General features: G+C 33.2%; 1 protein-coding gene across 1 annotated transcript in view; it reads right to left on the reverse strand.

The window, feature by feature from the left end:
• Nucleotides 1-26,078, reverse strand: part of LOC125065662 (allatostatin-A receptor) — a 132,149-nt gene that overhangs the window by 45,709 nt on the left and 60,362 nt on the right. The window contains exon 2 of the mRNA XM_047673419.1: nucleotides 24,014-24,035. The gene's annotated coding sequence lies outside the window, so the exon portion shown is untranslated. The remainder of the gene's footprint in view (nucleotides 1-24,013; nucleotides 24,036-26,078) is intronic.

Genomic DNA, 26,078 nt, shown 5'->3' on the forward strand with positions numbered 1-26,078 from the left:
TGGTTGTGATGGTAGGGCTTTATGCCAACTTGTGTGGTACCACTCAGTCATCAAATATTCTACCGAAAATTGTTATGTTCCGGTTTAAATATTGAGCTAGTCTGTTTAATTACAGACACAATGCACATAACATCTTAGCTCCGAAGGTTGATGGAGCATTAGTATTGTAAGGAAATATTTAATATTTCTAATGGACTCTATGGCCATAGCCAACGATGGAAACATCAATCGAAAGCCAACAATAGAGTTCAGCAGTCATGACAATATCAATAGACATTGAGAAAAATAATAGAGTTCTGTGATAACCCCATTATCGTTATTACTGTATCCGAAAGTTTGGAATTCCAATATCTTTTGTAATTACAATTTTAAATTGTTCTAATTATAAACTAAACAATTGTTACAATGAAGTTGCGAAACAAAACATGAAATACGAATTAGCCGCGCTTAAAACCATAATCCCAGTTATCTAAAGACAATTTGAAACTGCAGGAAATCGGCGAACGACCTTAGTTGCATTTTGAAATATTACCTTAAATTGGTGCAGCGTTTTCGGATACACACTGCCTGTAAAAACTTTTTATGAAGACACAGAACTAATTGGAAATGGAGATACTGTACCGGGTCTGCAGATTTATACCTATTTCACTATTAGTGATGTTTGAAGTAGTGGCCAGTTAAGCTTGCATAGTGCATAAACATAGTGATGTCCACTTACCATAAGGTGGCCCATCTGCCCATCCACAGATATAGTTAACGAAACCAAAACATTTACGACACTAACTTTACAGTTATTTCTAGGTTTGTATTTGAACATTTCTGTTCGTTGTCTGAGATTATTTTGGAAAATCGTAAACATTGTCCCATATTCTACCGCCAAATAACAGTACTCTGTATTGTTGTGTTCCGGTTAGAAGGGTGAGTGAGCCAGTGTAATCACAGGCACAAGCGGCTTACCATTAGGTGGCCCATATGCTCGTCCGCCAACCAATGCCATAAAAAATATATATATAACAATGTGTAGTCGGGTAAGTAACGTAAGTAGTTTACACTTATGACTAATGTTGGGATCAGTAAGTAATTTCATTTACCATCAATTTACGAAGCGTGTATTCTTGTATAAATTTTTTTAGAACAGTTTTATTTTCCTCCAAGCTAGTGAGCTCAAGAGAGAATACTGTACGATCAAGACTAACACCCTAGAGGCGACCTGTGTAGTTCAACTTTGATGAACATAAAATAAGTTTGACATGTTTCGTATCCTTTGCCTCGTTTACAGTTCCTTGAGACTCAAACTTTAAAAAATATCTAAGCCAAATAGAACTTTACAATTCTTGGGAAGGGATCCTTTTATTGATTGAATATCTGACTTTTACGGCTAAACCACTGAATTGTATTTACTAAAATTTAGAATAAAACAAGCTTGAACCCCAAGGAAGAACATATAAGATCCCAACTTATTGTTTTGTTAATGTTTATCTATTTATTTGTTACGCTTTTTCGCCTTAACTACTCAACTGGCAATCATGATATATTGCACACTTTGATAGACGTACAAAAATTAAATAGAATACTTAACACCTGCTCAACCTCATCCTTCACAAATGGGTTAAACTGTAGTTGGAAACTTACGGCTGGACTTATTTTGATGAAAGTTTTTTGTGTTTTTGGTGTGCTCCTGGGTGTCTCATATTCGATCAGCGAGATGGCACTGCGATCAGGATGTAATTTAAATACTTATTTCACCTGAATGAAGTCGGAGCAGACAGTCAGTTAATAATGTAATCATTATAAAAGGGATATATTGTATAAAAAAGCCAAACACCTTTAGCTTAAGTCGGTTAGGATCTAATGCTGTTACTTGGTATTCAGAGCCTCAGGTGTCGGTTGAACCTTCCTTAATCAATTTACCGAGCAATATTTATTTAAATTTCATTGTGATACGCTCGGTGACACATTTACATTAAAGATCCACAATGATATCGTGGTATATTAAAATATATAGGAAAACATAATTGTTGTGGCTGGTCAGTGATGTTAGTGACTCAGTGGAATCGAATGCACAAATACAACGGCAATGTCATATGGTTAGGTTAGAATTATTATACACCGCATATTTCAGTCATATCTTCGTGGTAATGTCGAAAGAAATATTTTGGAATGCCAACAGGCCATTGAAAACGTATTTTTGACAAGGCAGCCAACAAAGCCTTACGAATCGGTTTTTACTTGGTGGTAGCTTTCTGTATGCCATTTATTTTACCGCCAAGCAGTTATACTTAGTATTATTGTGTTCCGGTTTGAAGGTTCAATAGGACACCGATATCTATGGGCAGTGATAACCACTTAATATCTGGTGGCTCATTTGACAGTTCCTCTACCAATATAATAAATAAAAAACCCAATTACCCACATTTTTTTATTTTAGATTCCAACGTTGGTTATTATTGTTATTCATTGATAGTAAAGACATATAATTTCTTTAAATTATATATCATCGTATCACTTTACCTACCATCTACTTTAGATATTTTTTAAAGATATTGTTTACAAACGCTCGAATTCTTCTGGTATTGAAGTTGCTTTAACTTTGTGATTTCATAAATTCAAATCATATGTAAAAAATACATTGGTAAAAAAGGCATATTATTCGATACAAGATTATATAGATGATAAAAAAGCGTGGAGTTAAAGCTTGTTGATTTCCAGGCAGGACATATATCATACACAGATAATTGTATTTAACTAACATGATTGTATTTTAAGATTGGAAAAGAGTAACTACCGAGTTTCTTGCCGGTTCTTCTCAGTAGAATCTACATTCTGAACCGATAGTAGTTTTACTTAATATAGTTTGTTAAATGACGATTCAAAAGTGCTTGTAAAAGCCTACTTGAATAAAGTATATTTTGATTTTGATTTTGCTTGTCAATTACTGTACCTATTTGTCAATGATTAGCAGGATAATATCACTAATTGGTTTTATTCAACTTGTTTACAATATTTATGTTGGTAATATATATTTTATAAATGTTGTCATTGTAGACATATTTGTTTGCAACGCGATCGGTTTTACAAGGTTGTTTAGAAACAGCGCTAGTAATCACGATTTTTAATGACACGAAGCAACAAAATATGAATATTCATCATTTTTGAACATCATACAGTTCAGAAACCATTTTCCTTTCTATTTTATTCAATAGTTTTAGGCTTAGTTGACATGAAATTATTTGTGTACATTTTTTTAAATGATATTATAATGCTTTGTGCTTTTTTGCTCTTTAATTATTTTGTTTTAAGGAGACACTGTTGGATTTTTTACTCTGTAATGAAGTGTATTGTTAAAAATTTGTTATAAATCTATGTATATAATACCATATTAATGTATAATTTTAGGCTTAAGTTTTTAATGACTTCCATGAAATATTATGTTCATAGTAATCATAATAACGACCACAATTTAATCACCTCAGATTTAGGATTAAAACCGCTATCATGACGTAATCGAAAATTCACTATAACTCATCAAATAAACGACAATTAATCGTTAAATTGAAGGTAAAATTTATTCATGGCTATTCGGCGTATTAATACCAAAATAGTAATGGGACCCCAAAAACAAACCCCTTCAAACGTTAACGTGTAATTTATCATCATTTGTGATAATCACCACGAAAATTCTATGTTACAAATATCCGGTTATATAAATCTAGTGCCATCATGAAAGAAAGCATCTTGTTTGCTCGAAGTCAAAATCAAAACTCTTATGTAAAACTAGCTGTGCCCGCGACTTCGTTCGCGTTGTTTGAATTTAAGTTATTTGGATATTGTAGAGTGATTTTATAAGTAGCCTAAGTTACTCCTTATTTCATCCGCTATCTAACAGTGAAAGACCCGTCGAAATCGGTACAGCCGTTCCAGAGATTAGCCCGAACAAACAAACAGACACAAATTGTAAAAAATGTTATTTTGGTGTATGTAGCGTGTATGCATACATTTGCATTTAGTAAAAATGGGTTATTTTAATATTACAAACAGACACTCCAATTTTATTGTATGTATACGCGACAATGTTCTGTTGTTAATATTTTAAGAATGTTTTATAAAAGTTTAATATAACAATTCGCATAATGGCCGAGGGAGCACGAGAAAATGCGAGATATCTACGGAGAACTAGTCATGATTGCGCACCCTACCTTGCCCCACATCCTAGATTAAATTCCGAGCACTTTAGAGGGTTCATTCATTCCAATCTTAACTACATTGCGATACTGTGATGTGTTCTGTTGAATTTTTAATCGTGCTTCTATTTAGGTTTTCAATTTTCCGGTATCTTTGTTTTTGTGTACGTTAATTTTTTAAATGAAAATATTTATAACGCAAATGTTATTAGCCTTTGTTCGTCTATTAATAGGCTATTTGACTGGTTTTTAAAATCCATTTTATATTATTTAGTAGAGGTTAAGGAACCCAGTAAAAGTTGTTTTTTTTTTCTTGCACATATTTGCTGAAAAATATCAAATTAAAAATTTAAATAGTGCACGAAAACGTTACTTTGACAATATGGCGCTGCAATGGGGTCGGTAACGTAACTTGCCTGTATTGTAATCTGTGGCACATATAATCCACATACAGTAGGCAAACGAGGTTAACGAGCAAGTGAAGTCATCATAAGCCCGACCAATCAGGTGCGTTTTGTGTCACGAGACAAACGTTTAAAAAATGCATTATGATTTATGGATTTATGAATAAATAAATTATTATTTTCAACTTTTGTTACTAAATAACCATTTTTAAACTCATAATATATACTGATTACAATTATTGACACTTTATTTTTCGCATTGTCAAATAGCCTGTGCAAACAGAGGCGTAAGAGGAAAATACCAAGATGTTCTATTCTTAACTAAATAAATCAGATGTGCAACCTATTTTTAACACATTTGGATTGGCTTTTCGCGTAACATTGTAAGACATGTAATAACTCACTTAACACCCACTTCAAATTGTAGTATCGATTTGAAACTTTGTACTCTTTTGTAGTTCTACTAATACAATTACGTAGTACGATCTAGTTACTATTGTAGAGCAGTATATCCGTATTGATCTTGTTTAGCCCGCTAATCAAGAAAGCGTACTAAAAGTTTACTTGATAGCAATTACTTGTATCGTGAACAAGACATTCGTAGATAATATCGAAATATCGAGCTCCACCAAACAAAAATAAAAAAACACGGTAAATATCCCATTTCAAATACTTATAGTAATAAAAAAATACATGTTAATTTAAAATCTTATATTGATAGCAATTTTTAAGAAATTATAGTTTTCATTGAAAATTTTTAAGTAATCCAAATAAACCGTAGCTAATAAGGAATACTGTGAAATGATGATTCAAGTGCTTGTCAGCCTACTTGGCATCATTTGTTTGGTGGCCAAGTCAGTGACCTCTTGGAGCTCTTTGGAGTGATTGCAGACCATGCTCACTTTATTAATAATGTCACTGAAAACTAACCTTGGTAATCCGGATTTCTATGCTGTAGAGCCACAAAATATGCTGAATAATTAACATTTAAAATAGAAAAGATAATTCTATTTTATACAACAGTTTCAGGCTTAGTTAATATGAAATAATATCGATCGATCGATTGATTGTGTGTGTCATGTGATTAGCAGAAAGGACCGTGTGGGCGACTCTATGAGCCAGTTTCTCTTTGTGAAGCAGCTCTCTTTAAAAACTCTTTAATTGTAAAGCCTAGTCGAATCGACTAGACGACTTGCTCTCCCGTTGGCGAGAAGCCGGTCCGGAGATCAAAGTGTACACAGACCTCTCGTGCACTGCTGCTGCACTATAAGTGTCTTCATATGTCAATAATAATTATTGACACAATTGTACTATTATTTGCATATTTGTAATTTATATTCGAATGTCAACATAAAATAAACTTGAGTTCTTTACGCAAAGTATTGGACTTAAGTGTCGAGTACTCGTTATTTGATATCGAACAACTTTATTGACGGGTATTTCTCGACTTGGGTTACCGGGATGCCGAGTGTCTGACTGGTTATTGATAACAAGAGCTCTCAACACAAGAGTTATTATATAAAGTGACGGAAAAATGCAATGTTTTAAAAAAATAATACGACGTATTTATTTATTTATATATTTTATTTTTGGATACCCATGTGGCAGAATTTCCTTTCCTTCAACGCCGAGCACGAGATGAATTATAAACACAAATTAGGCACATGAAAATTTAGTGGTAAAATTTAGTAACATGCCTGGGTTTGAACCCGCAATCATCGGTTAAGATGCACGCGTTCCAGCCGCTGGGCCCTCTCGGCTTATAAATATATATTCAAACTATTTGTTATAAATAAAATTGACAATTGGGTACAAGTATATTTTTATTTTCTGCCGATAATAGCACCTCGCCGGAGGTGTGTGACTACAGTTTCAATGTATTGCGTATTCGTAGCGTAATTAATCTTTATAATATATTTTTATTTCGTCTTAGTACGAAACTCAATACACAGACGTGCTCTCCGTAGCATTGTTGTATTTTATTTTAATTTAATTGATGTTATTTTAACGTACTTGCCTGGTTTTATGGGCAGGCAAGTATATCTAATATTTAGTACTGCATACATCAAGTACCATTTGCTTGTATATTAAACAAAACCACTTCCGCTGTAATTTATGTTGTCACTTTGTTAATTAAAATAAAACTATTTTTTTTTTTTCAAATAATTGACTCTATATTTTCAAAGTCCTGATATACATACATACATATATTTTGCGGTGAAACTAACGATATCGCTATACAGAAAAAATAGAAATCTGTACACAATTTTAGGGCAAAAATGTATGCCTTATTTTAAATGTACGTAGTAAAAATAATCAAGCAAAAAAAAAATCCGTAATGGTTAATTGAACTCTCAGAATTTAATTACTCGCCTTTTACGGAACTTAGTTTAATACTTCGGCACAATTGCATAAAGACCTCTATGCAATTCAGTTAGTCCCTACATTTCCTTGGAAATATATGACTCTTATTACCTAGTAATAAATGCTATAATTCAACTATGATTAAAATCAAGGTATATTCAAGACTTGTAACGAACGCAAAAGTTTTTATCACAAGGGAAGTTGATAGCGGAGTTTTGAATAGCCTTTTGCTTGAAGTTAGTTTGACTGATAGACATTATATAGTTTTGAGCCGAGATGGCCCAGTGGTTAGAACGCGTGCATCTTAACCGATGATTTCGGGTTCAAACCCAGGCAGGCACCACTGAATTTTCATGTGCTTAATTTGTGTTTATAATTCATCTCGTGCTCGGCGGTGAAGGAAACCATCGTGAGGAAACCTGCATGTGTCTAATTTCAGCGAAATTCTGCCACATGTGTATTCCGCCAACCCGCATTGGAGCAGCGTGGTGGAATATGCTCCAAACCTTCTCCTCAAAGGGAGAGGAGGCCTTTAACCCAGCAGTGGGAAAATTTACAGGCTGCTAATGCTAAAAAAAATGCTAATATAGTTTTGTAAGCGAAGTTTTATTATAAAAATCTGATTAATATTTTCCTTCAATACAAAGTCATGTTCTACGAATGGAATTGAACCAAGACGCTTTTTGCCTCTACCTGTTTCTCTTCAAAACCAAACAACGGTTTTCGCTGTGGTTTTCACTAATAGGAAGAGCGATAAACGAGGAATATTTGTACGACACCTATGAATTGCTGAATGGTATACCTATTTGGGACACGTCATATATATCATATTATACTTGTTCTTTTTCTTTATTTTTTTTTTGTATCGTTACTTTTTTTATTGTTCATTTTATTTCTTTTTTTTTGTGTAAATGATAAGTTATTAGTACTTAAGTTATTTTTTTTTACTTTTTATTTTGTACCTAATTGTCATTTCGTCCCAAATAAAAGTGTTCTTTCTTTCTTTCTATTATTTGCAAATGTTTTTACACGGCTAACGCTTGCTAAGCCATGAGAGATACACAAAAACAAATAGCAGGATGTAATAATAAAAGGTTCATCTTGAATTGGTTTCAAGATCTAGTAACAGTCCGTCAATAATTTAATGAACACCAATACACTAATAATAGCCCAATAGATTCATGACGATTAGAATGTTTAATCCATTGAAATCCATTAAAAAGTTAAAAAATATTTATTTATAACTTTTTAATGGAGTCGGTACCTTTTGATCATATAAAGTGGTAGCTTTCTATTTAACTATGTTAAATAACGATTCAAAAGTTTCAATCAAATCATGTGTATATAGATTTTCAATTATTTTTAATTACTTATTTATTTAGACACACAAACAGCATAACAAATACAGCATTCACAAACAAATCTTAAACATCAAGTCTAAAATACTATGTATAATATGTAGGCCACTTGCAGGCGTGTACAACATGCATAAAATCTATGTTATATATTTTTTTATTTTTTTTTTATTTAAAAACTTTATTGACCAACAACAAAAGTTGGAACAAAAGGCGGACTTAATGCCTGAAGGCATTCTCTACCAGTCAACCTTTAGGCCAAACAGAAAGTCATGAAGGCGGTAACAATAAATTTTACAATAAATACTATAATAATAATAATAATAATGAAACAGAAACATAGATAAAATATTATATATATGCATGAGAATACACATTTATAATTAACAGAGACATAATAGAAATTTTGAAAACACAGCGTAGTGAGAGAAAGAAGGAGAAACTTAAGAGAGGTTTTTAATAAGATGATCCTGTAAACGACGCTTGAACAATGCCTTAGTAGAAGCCTTTCTAATTTCTACCGGAAGTTTATTCCATAATCTGACAGCTTGGACGGAGAAAGCGTTAGTTAGGAAACCAGAGAAGTGACTGGGAAAAGAGAGAAGGAGAGAATCAATAGAGCGTAGCTGTCGATCGTGATTGTCAGAAAGAAATTTGAATTTATCCTTTAAGTAATCAGGGGAAAGCGGGTCAAAAAGAATAGAAAAAGAGAACACAGTAGCCGTAAATCTCTGCGTTGGCGGATAGGGAGCCATTTGAGTTCGGCTCGACAGTGGGAAATGTGGTCGAATTTTCGAAGGCAGAAGATGAAACGCAGGGAATTATTTATGAGGCGATCGAGTTTGTTTAAAAAAAATTCATTGAGATCGACATAACACACATCAGCGTAATCGATGATCGGATATATAAGGGCTTGCACTAGCAAAACTTTGGTTTTAATAGGGAGAAAATTTCTTAATCTATTGAGACACCTTAAGGTGGCGGTAACCGAGCGACTAACTTCATTAATATGCACCTTCCAGCTCAAAGTTGAATCAATGTGCAGTCCGAGATCTTTAACATTTTGAGAGTAAGGTATGATATTGTTATTAAACACGATATTTGGCAAAGAAGAAATATCGCACTTGGAAATGATACGCGAACTACCAACAATGATCGCCTGACACTTAGCTGGATTTACCATGATACCATATTTATTAGACTATTTATATATGTAAGTAAGGTTTTGATTAATTTTATTTACAGCTGAATCGATATCCTCCAACTTAGTATGAATATAGAGTTGCAGATCATCGGCGTAGAAATGGTAAGAACAGTCGATGTTATAAGTAAGAAAATTTATAAAAATAGAAAAAATAATAGGAGAAAGGATGCCACCCTGCGGCACGCCAGCAGATAGGTCAAGCCACCCGGAAAGACATTGATCCAGCCTGACCGCTTGCTGGCGGCCGCGGAGATATGAGGAGAACCAGTCCAGAGCTGATGAAGAAAAGTTTAAATGCTTAAAAATGGCAAGAACAATATCATAATCTACCAAGTTAAACGCGTTGGAAAAATCAATAAGGACCAGTATGGTGATCAATCTATTCTCCATACCAATCCGAATATCCTCAGTTACTTTGAGAAGAGCAGTAGCTGTACTATGGCCTGGTCGGAAACCTGACTGATATGAGCTGAGAATATTATTGTTATAAACAAAAGAAGAGACTTGTTGGTAAATACTTAATTCTAAAACTTTTGACAAGAAAATGAAGAATGGAAATGGGTCTGTAGTGATTTAACTGGGAGGGGTTGGAAACTTTAGGAAGAGAAATAACATAAGCTCTACGCCATAGCACAGGGAACTCTCCTGATGAAATAGAAAAATTTACAATGTGAGTTATAGCTGGCAGTAAATAGTCTAGAATAGATGTTATCATATATCGATTAATGCCATCAACACCAGTAGCATTCGATGTGATTGACAGTATAATTTTACGAATTTCTTCATCAGACACTGGAGAAAGAACGAAGTCGTTAAAAGAAGGAGAGGCCATGGATTCAATTTCTGAAATAGTACGTAATTTAATATTAGGACATAATAGAGTAGAAGAAGAAAAATGTGAGTTTAAACTATCAGGAGACAATGAAGGCACAGAAAATTTATTGTTACGCTTATTTATGCCTAATGTTTGTAGAAACTTCCATATTGAGGCCACAGACGAGTTACTTACGTTAATATGACAATAGTGGCGTTTGGCTGTTCTTACCATCAAGTTACACCGGTTGCGAGCAGCCTTATATAATTCCCAATTTTCTTTGCACCTGTCATGTTTATATTTGCGGAAAGCACGATCACGACGAGACATAGCCATACGCACCCCTTTAGTAATCCAAGGAGCGGGCGGTCTTCTTATCTTGACAGGACACATTGGTGCATGTTTATCAAAAAGTGATGAAATGGATGTATTGAAGTGAGAAACTTTATCATTAATTGTTGATGAATTATACACTAAAGACATGTCAAGCGATTCTGCATCATTATTTAAGTTTTCTAAGTTAATTTTAGCAAGATTGCGCATCCACACTGTAGGAGGTTTAATTTTAGGAGGCTTAAGCTTGTAGGACACATATAAAAGATCGTGACGAGAGAATCCGGGAGCTGATAATTGACCATATTTAATGACATTATTTGTTGAGGAGACAATAATAACATCCAACCAAGTATCAGGCGAGTCAAAGTTATGATGTGTAGCTCCTGAAGGGAGAATGTTGAAATTAATAGAATTTAAGAGGCTAGAAAGTTTTAAAGAACGTGGAGTCATTTTTAACATATCTGTATTCAGATCGCCCATGATTACATGATGTGTGTAATCCGATGAAAGGGACTCAAGGACAGGTTCAAGTGAAGAGAAATAGTCATATACAGATATATATATAATATAGTCATATACAGATATATATATATATATATATATTTATAATTTGAATCTAGTGTGGTTTTAACACAAAAATTATAATATAGACAATAGGGAGATCGAACAAAGTTTATCATAATGATGTTACGATAAAATTCTGTAAAATTCTAACTAAAATATTTTAATATAAAATGCACGCGATCATTAAAACATGATAACATAATATTTAACAAAACGTGGGATATGTTAGCTTAGCCGCCCACTCAATGACTGTTTTGACGTGATCGTATTTTATTAGTAAAATATTTTGCATATATTATAATATAATAATTTAAATTCTACTCGATTCATTCCATAAATCAAACCCTAAACTGTTTGTAAAAATATAAACATGTGTTACGATAGCACTGTCTGCTTGTAAGCGAAATTATCGTTTAAAATTAATCGCTATTATTATTGACAGATATTTTATGCCAGTTATGAAGTTGTGATTGTAAATAATAGATATGGTTTTGATAATAGACTAGTACTTTTTAAAATTAACAAAATTATTTAATAAAAATATGTTACCATAAAGTACGCAATAAAGTACAAAACCTCACACGAACAAATAGACACAAATCTTCGTACCAAGCTCCTCCCTTTTGCGGACATTAACTTATTTACGCAAACACGTTCTTTTCCCATGCACACATAGCTTCAGAGGATGGAGGTGTATCCTGTATTAAAGTAAACCTTTACAGAAAAATGTGTAAGTAATCCTGATAAATGAACGTGGGTATAAAACAATGACAGCTGATGCACAGGTCTTTTAATTCGTCTGAAGATGCTTTGTTTTATTGACTACCTAAGTAAAGTCTTTAGTGCAAAGAAAATTTTTGATGTTCACCACAATTTTTGAAAATGTATATTTATTATTCAAGATCTCCTTAAGATTTCGAGGAGAATATTTTTAACGTATTCCATGGTACTATAACGCGAGTTTGCGGTAAGTTACATATTACGGTAACTATATTTATAAAGGTACTTAGAATAAATTCGACTGAACTGAACCGTATACATTTAAAGCTCTTTTATTCCATCTGTCACGTAAACGTTAGTAGGACGTGACATCGTCAACAAAACTAGATAATGTATTCAGAAACAGGGCTCTCGAGATCAATTTATCATTCCGTATCAAGATGTATAGTGTATGAAGAAAAATAACAGCATCTTCAATCTAGTTAACTAATAAGACTGCAAGTTCCGAGGTCTTGGGTTCAAATCTTGGACTTTGGAAATTAAATGTGTTTTCTTTTTTAAATAGGGATTCCGAACCGGAATAACAGCTACCTGATGGTAAATGATCACCAGTGCACAATTACATTGGTGTAATAAGAAATTTTAACAATTATTAACATCGCCAATGCGCCATTAATCTTGGGAATTAATATGTAGTCCCATGTCCCTGTTTGGTTCTAGTTACACTGGTTCGCTTACCCTTCAAAACTAGAACACAACAATACGTATTGATTTTTGCCAGTAAAATATCTGATAAGTGGGTTTTACCTACCCAGACGGACTTACGCAAAGCGAAAATAATGGATACAGCAGAAAAAATAAACCAATCAGCCGAAATTACATGAGTGAATTTTCATTTATGTATTTTTACGGATCAGTAATCAAATAATATATTTTTACTGGTAACCATTACATTAATTTTAAATTAATAATAAATATTTTCAAAAACCATTCAAAATGAAAAATAGCCTGTGACATTATAACTAAGTCCTAAGCACCGAAATTGTATCTAAAAGGATACCCCAAGTCTCTACGTCGGAAAGACACATGCAATCATTACATTAAATGGGAAGATTGTTGAGTGATAATGATATCTATTTAAAGTATTTCACCATCAAAATTCATTGTTAATTCAATTAAGTACCTTTGTTGTTCAAAATGCATGATTTAACAAGTGAATGGCGATATTACGAGTAAGTCAAGTGCGTTGTTCACGCGCTAGTGCCTCCATTAACCAAAGAACAGGTTTCGGAAATGGTTTCACGCGATACAATAAAGTAAATGAATGGTGGGATGTTTTACTTTTATTAATTTCATGCAATGATATAAACTCAGGTGTAACTAGTATACATGGGCACGATTTACTCGATGGTAAGGTTTTGTCTGGGTAAGTAAATATTCAATCGCCAAGTTACAATTATTCTACTACAGTTACAGTTTGAAGGGGAACGAACCAAGTTTGATTTCGCATTGATGTTTTAAGGAATGGTTAAGATTTCTTATGGCTCCACCATGGTGACCACTTACCATCAGGTGGCTCATATAAAACCTTTCAAATATCGTGAAGTTGATATACATCTACTTAACCTATTATAACTTATTGATACTCAATTCTATGCCCCTTTGTAATGTCATTGTATTTGTTATTATAATATTCAGAATCAAAAGAACCCTTATATTTTTTAGCATTAGCATTTTAGCATTAGCAGCCTGTAAATTTCCCACAGCTGGGCTAAAGGCCTCCTCTCCCTTGAGGAGAAGGTTTGGAGCATATTCCACCACGCTGCTCCAATGCGGGTTGGTGGAATACACATGTGGCAGAATTTCGTTGAAATAAGACACATGCAGGTTTCCTCACGATGTTTTCCTTCACCGCCACCTGCCTGGGTTTGAACCCGAAATCATCGGTTAAGATTAACGCGTTCTAACCACTGGGCCATCTCGGCTCTGGGCACCCTTATATTTAATATAATTAAAATGACAATTAAAAATTGGGGTTAACATGACCACTATATAAGCTTTCTCGATATGGGGGTAAGGCTACGTGCATGAACGACATGTACTGATACCACTTCCATTACAATCTTTATTCGAAGAGATTAACGAATTTCTGAGGATAATCCAGTAACCACTATCTAGTATCCAGTATTTCAATTAAATACCTTTCTCGAATTCCTCGATATGATTTCGATATTGATTCTACAATCTTCAAGTGTACGATTATACGAGTGTATAGCTTAGTAGCAGTCTGTATCTCAAATATTATTAATATATACATTCAGCTTTGACCAGCCTTTGTATGAATTTTATCACACGATCCTTCGTTGTATTTCAAGTGATCTAGCCAACACAACTAAATTAGAGAGGTAAAAATATCTTCCAGAGGTGGAAGTATAGTCACTTTATTGATTTTCTCAAAATAACGTGGTGGTGTTAGGAATGCTCTGCAAAACTGTACAGTTAAAATATCTACTCGTAAATTATATAAATGTCCCACTCTTACTGGACGATGCGGAACGGTCGGCGAATTTCAACCAAAGAAAGCAATGAGTTATAATACACTTTATATATTCTAACCCGTTTCCTTAGATGATGTCCTCGTAGCTGATTTCAGAGAATAGTCATTTATGCAGGAAATTTCAGTCAACTTCTGGAGATAAGCCTCTTCTGTGGCACCCCACTAAGCTTGATTTTCAGCTTTCTACCTTCAATCCCTGATACTTCCTTAACTTCATGATACCATACACTACGTTTGCCGACACGCGATGTCCACTCAAGAACTAATCTGCTCCAACAGCCATCGGTCCGGCGGCACATGTGACCTGCTCACTGCGACTGTGCGTAAACGTGTGTGCTGTCTTACGTCACGGCCATCCTATCAGGTATAGGACAAAGTGATTTACAATTTACAATCATCTATTGCAGTGTAATCACAGGCACAAGGGACATAACATCTTAGTTCCCGAGATTGGTGGCGCATAGGTGATGTAAGGAATGGTTAATATTTCTTACAGCGCCTTTGTCTATGGGCGGTGGTGACCACTTACCATCAGGTATGGCCCATATGCTCGTCTGCCAACCAATGCCATAAAAAAAAAAGTTAATTTAAACTCTGAGCTGCTAATGTGATATAAAATAAAAAAAGCGACCGATGCAGATATTGATCCGAAGATCAAAGGATCTGCAGCCTTTTAAACCACAAAGGCATCATATACATGATTGTAAATCCTATTCCAATCAAAAAAGGAGTTAACGAATGGTTGAACGAACAAAGGTAAGTTTCAGTGCGGAGACTGATGCCTATAAAAAAGGTATAACCTGAACATTAGGCCACCAAGCCCTCAACCAACAAGTGAATCAATATTATTTGCATGATTATAAAAATTATTAAGTATTTAAATGTAGTAAGACTAAAGATAACCAAACCTTAAATTTACATATTGAATGCAATTTGGTAAAAGCTGTTACATTATTCATCTTTATTAAAAAGACAACGCTGCTCCAATTAACTATTAATTTTTTCAGAGTTCCTAGAACAACTTCACCGACAAACAAAACGCCATCCTTTCTCGATTTTATAACAAATAAAACAGAATACACAGAATATTCAAGATCTAAGCCAATCATATCATGCCAATGTTGTTTATCTGCATTTACTCCTCCTGTGATGTAAATAGGCTTTATATTAGAGTATGAAGTGATACCGTGTCACACTACATAGACTGTTGTATTCATTGTCGCCCTGTCGCCCTGATTTCAGCCACAGTGCCAATCTCAAGGGAGACTACTCAACTACGCGTGACATAATATGATAGTTCACAAGTGTGTGCGGAAATCGGATAATCTGACAGGACTAGAAATAGTTTAGTTTTACTTTCTGATACAGATTTTTTTTTGCCAAACTCCAAGCTATTATACTACTGAAAATTTTCGACAGAAAAACCCAATATCAGCGTCTATAAAATTGGGTGCGATCTGGGATTTGAACCTTAAGATCTGCGGCCTTATATATTGTCACTAGACCAACGAAGTAGTCAATGTATGTGTAAATGAGTAGTTAATAGTATAACCATTTAATTGTATATAATATTTATGATTGAATGTAAAAGAATAACAAAACAGCCGTTTTTTTATATATGTGTTTTTCGGATGGCGTCTTCGAAAAACAAATTTTAAAACCCCTTAGCATTACATAACGTTTGTTTAATTCTTGACCTACAACATTTAATGGCAACAATAAATAAAACTTTTTCGCCTCGAAACGGCCATTAGTAATATCTTTCGACGTTTTATGGCTCGAAGGCGACTCCTTCTTTTGTCATATATCTTGACGAACACTGTTCCATATTTTAAAGTGGACATAATATTTGTACTTATAAGATTGAAGACAATAGTTACTTCATATAATTAAAGGCTAACCCTCTATGGTTAAAGTTTCATCAATTTTAATGTATTTTTTATGTATATATATAGACGTTCAGCTTATTTGTTTATAAACCGATGGTTCTGATTCATTTTGCGTTTGGTTCAAAATCAATGACTGATTCGCGGGGATGGTTTAAGATTCTAATTTATATTTGTTGTGCTAATATTATCCAATGTTACAAACTATAATTTCCTTCGATTAGGCGACAGTCGTAGCGTCCTACGTAAAACGATAATTAAGAAGAGATATTTGTGAATAGCTGGTATCTTTTAAGGGTAAAACAAAAAGTGGCATTTCATTTAGTGGCAGTTAGAACGCGTGACATTATCAGATATTACGGGTTCAAAATCGGACGACAAATACTTAGTTTTCATGTACCTTAATATTCTGCGTCACGTCACCAAATCACATTCAAGCAGCGTGCTGGAGTGAACTCGAGAGCATCTCAAGAGCACTTCTTCATAGTATAAAGTAAGATTTGGTCTCACGCATAGCAACGGAGCTTTTATATACAAACGCCAGTATAATATAGAATTATTTACTTTGCTATGATACTTCGGAAAAATTGTATTAAATTTTTAATTTATTTATGGCAAAACCGTAATGATTTTGTAAAGATGTGATGAGTGGCTAATAGCTTATAACCTCTTAATATGTATCCCGCTGTTGCGGAATTTCAAGCATTACCATAATTATGGGAGTGTCGAGGAAATAAGCGTTTTAAATAATTTTACATACGAGTTTGAAGTATATTCATCAACAGAATATTTAATTCCGTCATTATTAACGTTTATATTACTAGCAGGTGTAGCCCTGTCTTCGCACGGGTGCAATGCTGATTTTAAATAGATGTAGAACTAGAACTTTTTTTTTATCTATCTCATATGATCGGCCAGGGTTTTCAATGTGAGCGCAAAAAAGTGTTATATTTACGACATCGCATTAGAGTCCTTTAAAATTAATGTTTCTCTACTAAACTATGCATGTATTATACATATAAACCTTCCTCTTAAATCACTCTATCTATTTAAAAAAATTGAAGCGTGATGAGACCACTTTCAAGGTTATAATTCTAATATGACGTTTCTTTATGAAACATTTGTGATATAAAATGTTTAAATTTTGTTACGTACATATAATTAGGTGTTTACGCGCTCTAAGCTTCAAGGTTTAATGGAGTGCAAAGTTTCTGTATGTTACAATTGTGGCACAATACTTTTTAATGCTTTCAAATTAAGAGTTTAGTTTTTACTGTATAGTGCAAACTCTGGCGGTAGGTACTGTAGATCTTGGGTCAGCGTTATAAGCCAATAGCGACACGCCCCAACTTAGCTCGGGTGCAACGATATAAATATAATGTATATATACCCTAGAGCACTCCGGAATAATGAAGTTTTCTATTGTAAAAAAGCACTGAAATTGATTATTTCAGTGCTTTTTTAGAATAGAAAAACCTCTTTCCAATTGTAACTTTATCTCAGTATGTAGATATCATGGAGATACCCAGAGATCAAATAACGCGAGTGGCTTTATATAGATTATTTCTAAGCCTTTCATACTTTAATATTAGCAATCGATCAAAGGTCTATGGAAAGATGTTATTCCCTTCAATATTGTACAGAAGATCAAGAAAGCAGAGCGAGCGTTGCGATGCTTTTTTGAATGTTTTGTAAATTTATATCCGCAAGTGTCGACAAAAAATAAACATAAACATTGAATTAGTACAAGGTATATTATGTAGATTAAAAATATATTTATTTTTTAATTTATTTATACGAACAAAATCAATAATAAATTAATTTAATATTCCATACATTTTTTTTCTATAAAAATAATGCAAACAAAACTGCCCTGAATCAATGAATTTATACTCTCCACTCGGGACGTAGTAAAAATACTACCAACACCTCAATAAATGACATTCAAGGAAAGAATAAAGAATATTATGATTTTAATAACTTTAGAAGATAACAAGTGAAGATACCACAACTTAGCATCTCAGAAGTTAATAACAAGACTAGACAAGTTGACACACTTCTTGAAGAAGCACTTACTTTGAAATTACTTGAGTAATGAATCGCTTCAGAACAAAGGCAGTGGAGTTAAAAATCCAATTTTGCTCTTAATTAGGTGAAAATTAAACAAACGTTTTAAGACGAATAAGAGGATGAGTTGTGAAATGAGATTACAGAATTTAGTATTTTGGTCGTCTTTTGGCATTTGTAGAAATTGACTCGAGTTGCACGTAAACTTTTCAATGGAACGGAATCGACACTACGAAGTTAGCAGCGAGAGAGATGCATATATAATATACTATACGTTCATTCGTAAAAATTAACTTTAGAATGATGCCAGTCAAATAAAATGTATTTTATTGAAGTATACTTTAAAATAAAGCTTAAGCTTCAATAACAGTTCAACTCCACCATCGTTTCGGAAAGCAAGCCAGTGAGAGAAACGGCAAGAAACTCGCAGTTTTCAAATAGTCAGATCTACAATTATATTAGTATTCACAATTATTGTTTAATCAGATTTTAAGAGCAGGATATTGATGATTTTTATTAAAGAAAATTTAATTGAATTTCATCAAGTATGTCTAAAGTCAAAGTAAAATTCATCAAAATTAAATCTATTTCATGATTTTAAATGAAGTCATTAATGCTGCCTCCGACGATGTCACGAAGCCCTTAATTATTCTTAAAGGTTCAAAAGGACTTAGGGCGCACTTATTCAACTTCGTAATTATTTATTTTATTAAGTACTTATAACATATTTACTAGTACTACGGGTGTCTGTAAGAATGATGGATATTTCTTCTTAATTTAAAAGAAAAGATTTCGAATTTATATACAGACCAAGCGAATACCTAATAATCTTACGATCAAAATTAAGCTTAATTATATTCTTGTTTCACAGAAAAATTGAAATTAGCGTCAAATCGAAGTGACAAATTATTTTTATGAATATCTTTTATACGCTAGCTTTTTTCCCCGATCGCACACGAGTAGAATAAGAATTTACAATGATGAGCGAGCATACAAAGAGAAAATAATGTTCTTTTTTTGGCCAAAAGTCTTCTTCAAAATATAATTGCCTGTAATTAATCAAATACGTGATAAAATTCTCAGGCCTTAGAAATAAAGAATATTGCTTTTCAGCAGTAAATTTACTGCCGAGTTACTGGAGTGGTACTACCGACTAAATTCATAGAATGAAGTATTCGTCGTAGTTCATTTTGGATTTCTGTTACTTATAAAGATATACTAATACTTTTTTCAGATATTTTTTTTTCAAAAAATACCTTATCTCGGTTCTTGGGTAGGAACTGATTTGCGTGAGATCCAAAAACAATAAGATCTTGTTTGTTTTAATTAACTTTGAACGTGATCGATTCTGGTCCAAGATTTATGACTTAATATAGGAAACAGGGATTCGTATATGAAACCATAAAATGTTCTGTGACGGAAGAATATGTTAAACTTGCAACAGGATTTGTTATTAACATTAATCAATCGAAACAAACCACGAGTTATAATATGGGTAATACGTATATCTTAAATCATTATTGATTGCAATTAATTATTTTAATTTGACATGCAAGTATGAGTTAATGAAATCTTGCGACTACATTAAGGATTAGTTCCACCTAACCTCAATATGTTAGGTAGCATGTAGCTCAATAGTTACAATAAAGAACTGCTTAAAAGCTTATGACCCTAAAATAATGGGAGTATTTGTACTTGTATCATTTGACCGATTTTGCTTAAGGCGACCTCAAGATTCCGCCAGGTGCAATCTTTAGTATTCCACTAATAAAATCTAAGAGATTTAGGCGCCAAAGGCTTTTTACTAGTTTTGAGGTACTTACTCGGGGAGTGTAAGTACTGCCAACTTCTAAATTTCGAGCTGAGGTTGAGATTTTGTTACAAAACAGTTTATTGGTAAATGGCTCGACCCGGATCATCTTAAACCTAAGACCTCATAGTCTGCAGATCTACAAGCCCGCTTAGATAATTTAACTAAAGACACATCCATGCCGTGCCAAAGACGTTGAGAACATTTTAAGTCTAATGTAAGCTTTAAAAGACGTTAAGATCTATTAAAAGATATGACAATATGAAAGTAGGGATAAATTTTCTGCGTAATGCAGATAACCCATTAAGAAATTTTCCAGGTCAAAGCGTTCTTTGAGTTTTATTTCGTCGACGTTTTGGCAAAAGTTTGGTGCAGCTGTTACGAGACGGGAATAATGAAAATGTTGACGAAATTTCGGACAAAAAAGGCAAAACTTTTAAAATGAATAATTTTATTTCCACCTATAGTCAAAATAATATTATTCATTTTAAATTTCGAATAGTTATATTTAAATATTCAACAAAATGGATAGTTATATGAAAGGAAGCAAATGAAAAATTCATTTGCGTTCTTTAATCAAGTTTGATTGGTAAAGTAAAAATTGTACTTTTTGTTTGAAAAACTTCACATTTCGTTCAAAAATAATTGCCTGTTAATATCATGGTAATTGCACATTATATGCGCTCTGACAATTTTTAAGCTTTGAGTCGATAGTGATGCCTCATCAAAATTGAATATAAGTCACGTGTCACAATTTTACTACTTAATATGACTTTTAATGGGCTCATGGTCTAATAAGCCAGTCAGATTATAGATTGAATCGTGGTCGGTCCAATAAAATTGGTGACGTTACACTTGGAATGCATTTAAAGTTGTGGGGTCCGATCTCTCCCTAACCGTGTTGGATTTTTAATTCACAGAATTTGAAAGTGAAGTATGAAAAATAGAAAGAGTACCTGAGTTTTCACAAGCACTTGTGCCCAGTTTTTAGGGGTTAATACCAACATCACACGATCTACCAACCCACATTGGAGTAGCGTGGTTTTGCTTCAAACCTACTCGAAGAAAAAGGACCTTTACGTGCTGTTAATTACATTTGTTGTACTGATGATTTAAATCTAAAAAAATTGTTATCATTTTTATATATTATAATATTTTGATATCCATTAACAATTTTTAGAATCTTGGTGGACCATCTTTGTAAGCTTTGATTTATCTTTAATTTCGTTTATTTATTTTAGTACATTTCGCGAAATACCAAGAAAGCAAAGTATTCTCGTATTTCGAGTACTTTTTCGAAGAAGTTCGTCGAATTTCTCTCGTTTATTCGTAATATAAATGAGCCCATACAAAAATAAATTCATTTCAACCGAGTAATTAAAATATAATTCGAGAAAAATATCTGAGAAAAAAAGTGAGGTGCCTTTTCTTGTATAAAATTATAAAACGAACATCGAAATAAAAAGAAACGACGATTCACCATCTTAATTAATGTTTCAAAGTAAACAGATGGACGGACCAAACGAAAAAGATTTTAAATACAGCAATTAACTCTCTTAGTTATCATGGCAATGCTCAAGAAAAGAGGTCTGGGGCATATTTTTTGAAATAATATTAATTGCTGACTAGAAAAAATATACTGGTCCTAAGTGACCTTTGTCTTATTTAAGCTGGAACAGCTGGTAAAAGTAACTCATTCATAAAATTCAATCTATTTATAATTGCTTGCTTTTGGTTAAAACCATGGATACACTCACACACACATATATTCTTTCTTTGTTTTAGTACTCTCGCAATCATCAGAGTAGAAGTACCACTTCCCAGGGAGTGCCGGTCCATTCGGCTGCAACCCGAAGGTATGCAGCGTGGCACTACCATTATAATATATTATATATAGTACAGTCAGGAAGAATGAACTGCTCTAGCTGCTCTCGCCATGCCGGCCCACAAATTCACGCCTCGTTTTGTTTAAAGGACCCCTGTGCTGTCCAGGCTGTTACTGATTTTTTTTCTACGGAAAATTTCAATAACCTATGACAGCGAGTTGTACTAAAGACGTAATCAAGGTGTACGTCGTATAATATATCATCCGGACATATTAAAATTAAATATTTTAATTTAAGTATCTTTATAACTTACTCAAATTCAAATTCTTCTTATTATTACACGTACTTTTTTCCTTTACATATATTATTACATTTGTACAATGTTTGGGTAGTGTAAACGTGAGGAAATATTTTAAATATATTTTTAAAGAGCTACGTGTATGATCAACCTTACTTTGATTATATGATATTGTATGACTTGAAATGGATTATATGTTGATCTGTGCTAACAGAACTGATGCATATGGATTGAGTGCACCTGCCCGCTAAGCTGACGCTAAACAAAAACAATTTGAAGCATATGAAAAATCAGTTAAACTATTAGGGATTGAACCCGCAATCTTCGGTTAATCTTAACGACATCTAACCTCCGATGTCATCTCGACTTAATAATTAATACTTAAAAAAGAGAGCAATTATAAATCAAAAACATTACCTTATAATTACGGATGAAGAATTTAATATAGCAATCTTATTACAAGAGTTAGAGAATATATTTATAGACCTTTGAAACAACCTATCGGACATCTTTACGTTGTTTCGTGTTTATTTTCGTTGCTATGTTTACTAAATGGGGATGAAAGGGGAGTTTTATGTAATAGGCTTAAACGTTAACCCGAATCTCGAATTAACATCGCGGTAAATTAGAAAAGCTTTATTTATATAATTAATGACCCTAATTACAACGGTTTTGATTTTGAGATGCTAACATTATAAGCTTTAACTATCTCCAATGCGAAAAAAAATGCGTCTGTTGTAAAAAAATCTGACCCCATTATAGGGGTTCAGTTAGTTGTTTTTTAATTCTAACAGGTAAGTTGATTGATAATGGGCCTCCTTATGGGAAATTGTCATAACCGCCCCTATACATTGGTATTGTAAATATTTACCATATCGTTACTAATCTTGAGAGCTAAGATTCAATCTGCAAAAATTAATAGTGCCGTTTGGTGGTAAAATATATTAGGTCCTTACATATGAAATTAGCGTTTTGTCGTACTGACCACTTTAACCTGAAATATCCCCAATTAGGTTAAGAAATCCAAATACAAATTTATAAATTCATTTAGTACATTTGAGTTTTGAAAAAAAAAGTCGTTCTTGAGTTAAACCGTGACCAAAGGAAATAAGGATTCATTTATTTATATATATTCAATACATCATTGTAACCGCGATAATTTTTTGACTTCTAGTGTCACATTAACATTAAATATAAAAGGGTGCATGTATTTTCTGTACACCTTTCAGAACAACTTCTTCTTAAATAATAAATTAAAAAAAAAAAATTTTTTTCGACACAATATATAATACTCAATTCCAAATTTAAATTAACATTTACAATTTTAATTTGTTATCAAATAAACATTGTGACATTTGATGAGACGTCAAGTTGTCTATTTCGATCGACTTGACACTTAATTGGCGGCTTAACGAGCAGCTTCATCATGTAGTTTCCTGCACGCGCGCATCGATAACAGTCACTCTCATCAAATTTTCACAATACGAATGATTATAAATTATTTTCAATACGATGTGTTGATGTGTGTGTGTTACATACATACGCACAGGGATGATGATATAAGGTATGCTTAGATTTGCAACGCAATGTCAAAGTTGTGAATTTATTTGTTGATAGTTACACTTACCCGAGTAGGCTATCGTTGCGGTCTGCCAGCAGCGTTACATGGAACAGAAAAGTATTATATAACACAGCTGTTAATAACTATGATAATATGTATTTTATTTGACGGCGACTGCGATAGATCAGCGGCTGCCAATGAGCTTCTGGTACAGGGTTCATAGCGTAGGTCTCAGGCAATTAACCACAACGATACAATATGACAATTCTTGTACTTTATGTAGGTAATCAACAATCACAAATTATAAAGTAGGTATATAAACCGAACCAACGGTCCCGTTTGGAAGGTCCGATGTATCGCTCTCTATAACAATATTTAGCTTCCGACTCATCGCTCTCGAAATAATTAAAAATGTGACAGTTGTTCCTTCAAACGATTCCGATCACGTGACTCATTACGTCACGGCGTTCACACCCCACAGATACAACAAAATCATCTAAGTTAATAATTACTCATAATCGAGATATTTATTAAAAACAGTACTATTACTTATTACTAATACTCATTGATTTTTCTATCATATTTCGAACGTTGACTTCGAACACGGATCATATCCTCAGAACTTCGTCATTTAATAGTCGAGTCAGAAATTTCTTTTTGTTTGCAAAGGAATCCCTTGTGATTCCATTTTGTTTTGAAGTCTTTGTTTTTTGTTTATATTTAATATTATGTTGTTATATACTGTATAAATCGATACGGTGATTATAATTTTTCTATTCTTATCGATTTTCAATATTTACGTAATTTCGTTGTTTCATTCTACTTAAAAAGATTAACTTCGTAATTAGACATTCGTTTGAAATCAATTGGATTGCTTTGAAGATAATGAATACGACTTAGCTTAGCTTTATTTATTAATTAAAAATAGCTTGTTTTAAAATTACACGATTCTGTCTAAGTGAAATCCGGCCACTGGTTATGAGAGTCCTTGACCTTAGGCCGAATCAAAACTGATAATTATTACAACACTCACATATTGCCTATTTCCGAACATCAATGACGTTGAACTGTTATGGCTTATGAATACTGGAATCTTCACCGTAGGTTATAAGTTAAAACCCGGTCAAGCTTTATTGAAATTTCAGAATAGTATATGGAAAATTGACTATAGTATTATAATTATGGGATTTGGGTATCAAAATGGCGTATCACCATAATGCGGTGACAACAAGAGTGAAGTGCGAAATTCTCTGATTTAGAAATATTCTGTACTAGCTGTGTCAGCGACTTCGTGCGCGTTGTTTGAATTTATGTTATTTGGATATTGTAGCGTGATTTAATTTTTATCCTATATATAATTTTAAAATGAAAGTAGCCTAAGTTACTCCTAGCCGAAAGTCCCGTCGAAATCGGTTCAGCCGTTCCAGAGCTTAGCCGGAACAAACAGACAGACAAATAAATATTGTAAAAAATGTTATTTTGGTATATGTACCGTGTGTACATATATATGCATTTAGTAAAAATGGGTTATTTTAATATTACAAACAGACACTCCAATTTTATTATATGTATAGATGAATTTCGAAACTCAGATAAACTGTAATAATTAATGGTAACTGTTAATTGTCTGTCAACATTACACGAGTGACATACGACCATGTGCTTACAGAAAAGCACTGCAGGCGCTTTCCCAAGCGAACGCTGTCTAAGCATCAGTTACACGAAAGCAATGTACGACAGATTTGCCAATCTACAACTGTTCTAGTTCTACTGTAAAATCAGCAATAACATATTATATACCTCCTTTTTAAAAAGTTTACCTATTATATAATTCATTTTGAATTTAATCCTTTGATAATTAAAAAAAAAAATTAAATTAAGTTGCACGTTAGTTTTAAGAACACGGTAAATAAAAAGAGACGAAATTAAGGTAAGATGCATGTGGTGTTCCTACTTCTTGTATAATAAAATATGTTTATGTCATTATTTATTATAGCAATATGCCATAGAACCTAAATACCTACCCCTATGAAGGCGAGACGGGTCTCTAGTTGGCAAATATTCCTAATATTGTAAATGCAAAACTTTGAATGGATGTTCGTTAGTCAATCACGCCAGAACGGCTGGCCAG

This window comes from Vanessa atalanta, chromosome 8, assembly GCF_905147765.1.
Source record: "Vanessa atalanta chromosome 8, ilVanAtal1.2, whole genome shotgun sequence".
Classification (NCBI taxonomy): domain Eukaryota; kingdom Metazoa; phylum Arthropoda; class Insecta; order Lepidoptera; family Nymphalidae; genus Vanessa; species Vanessa atalanta.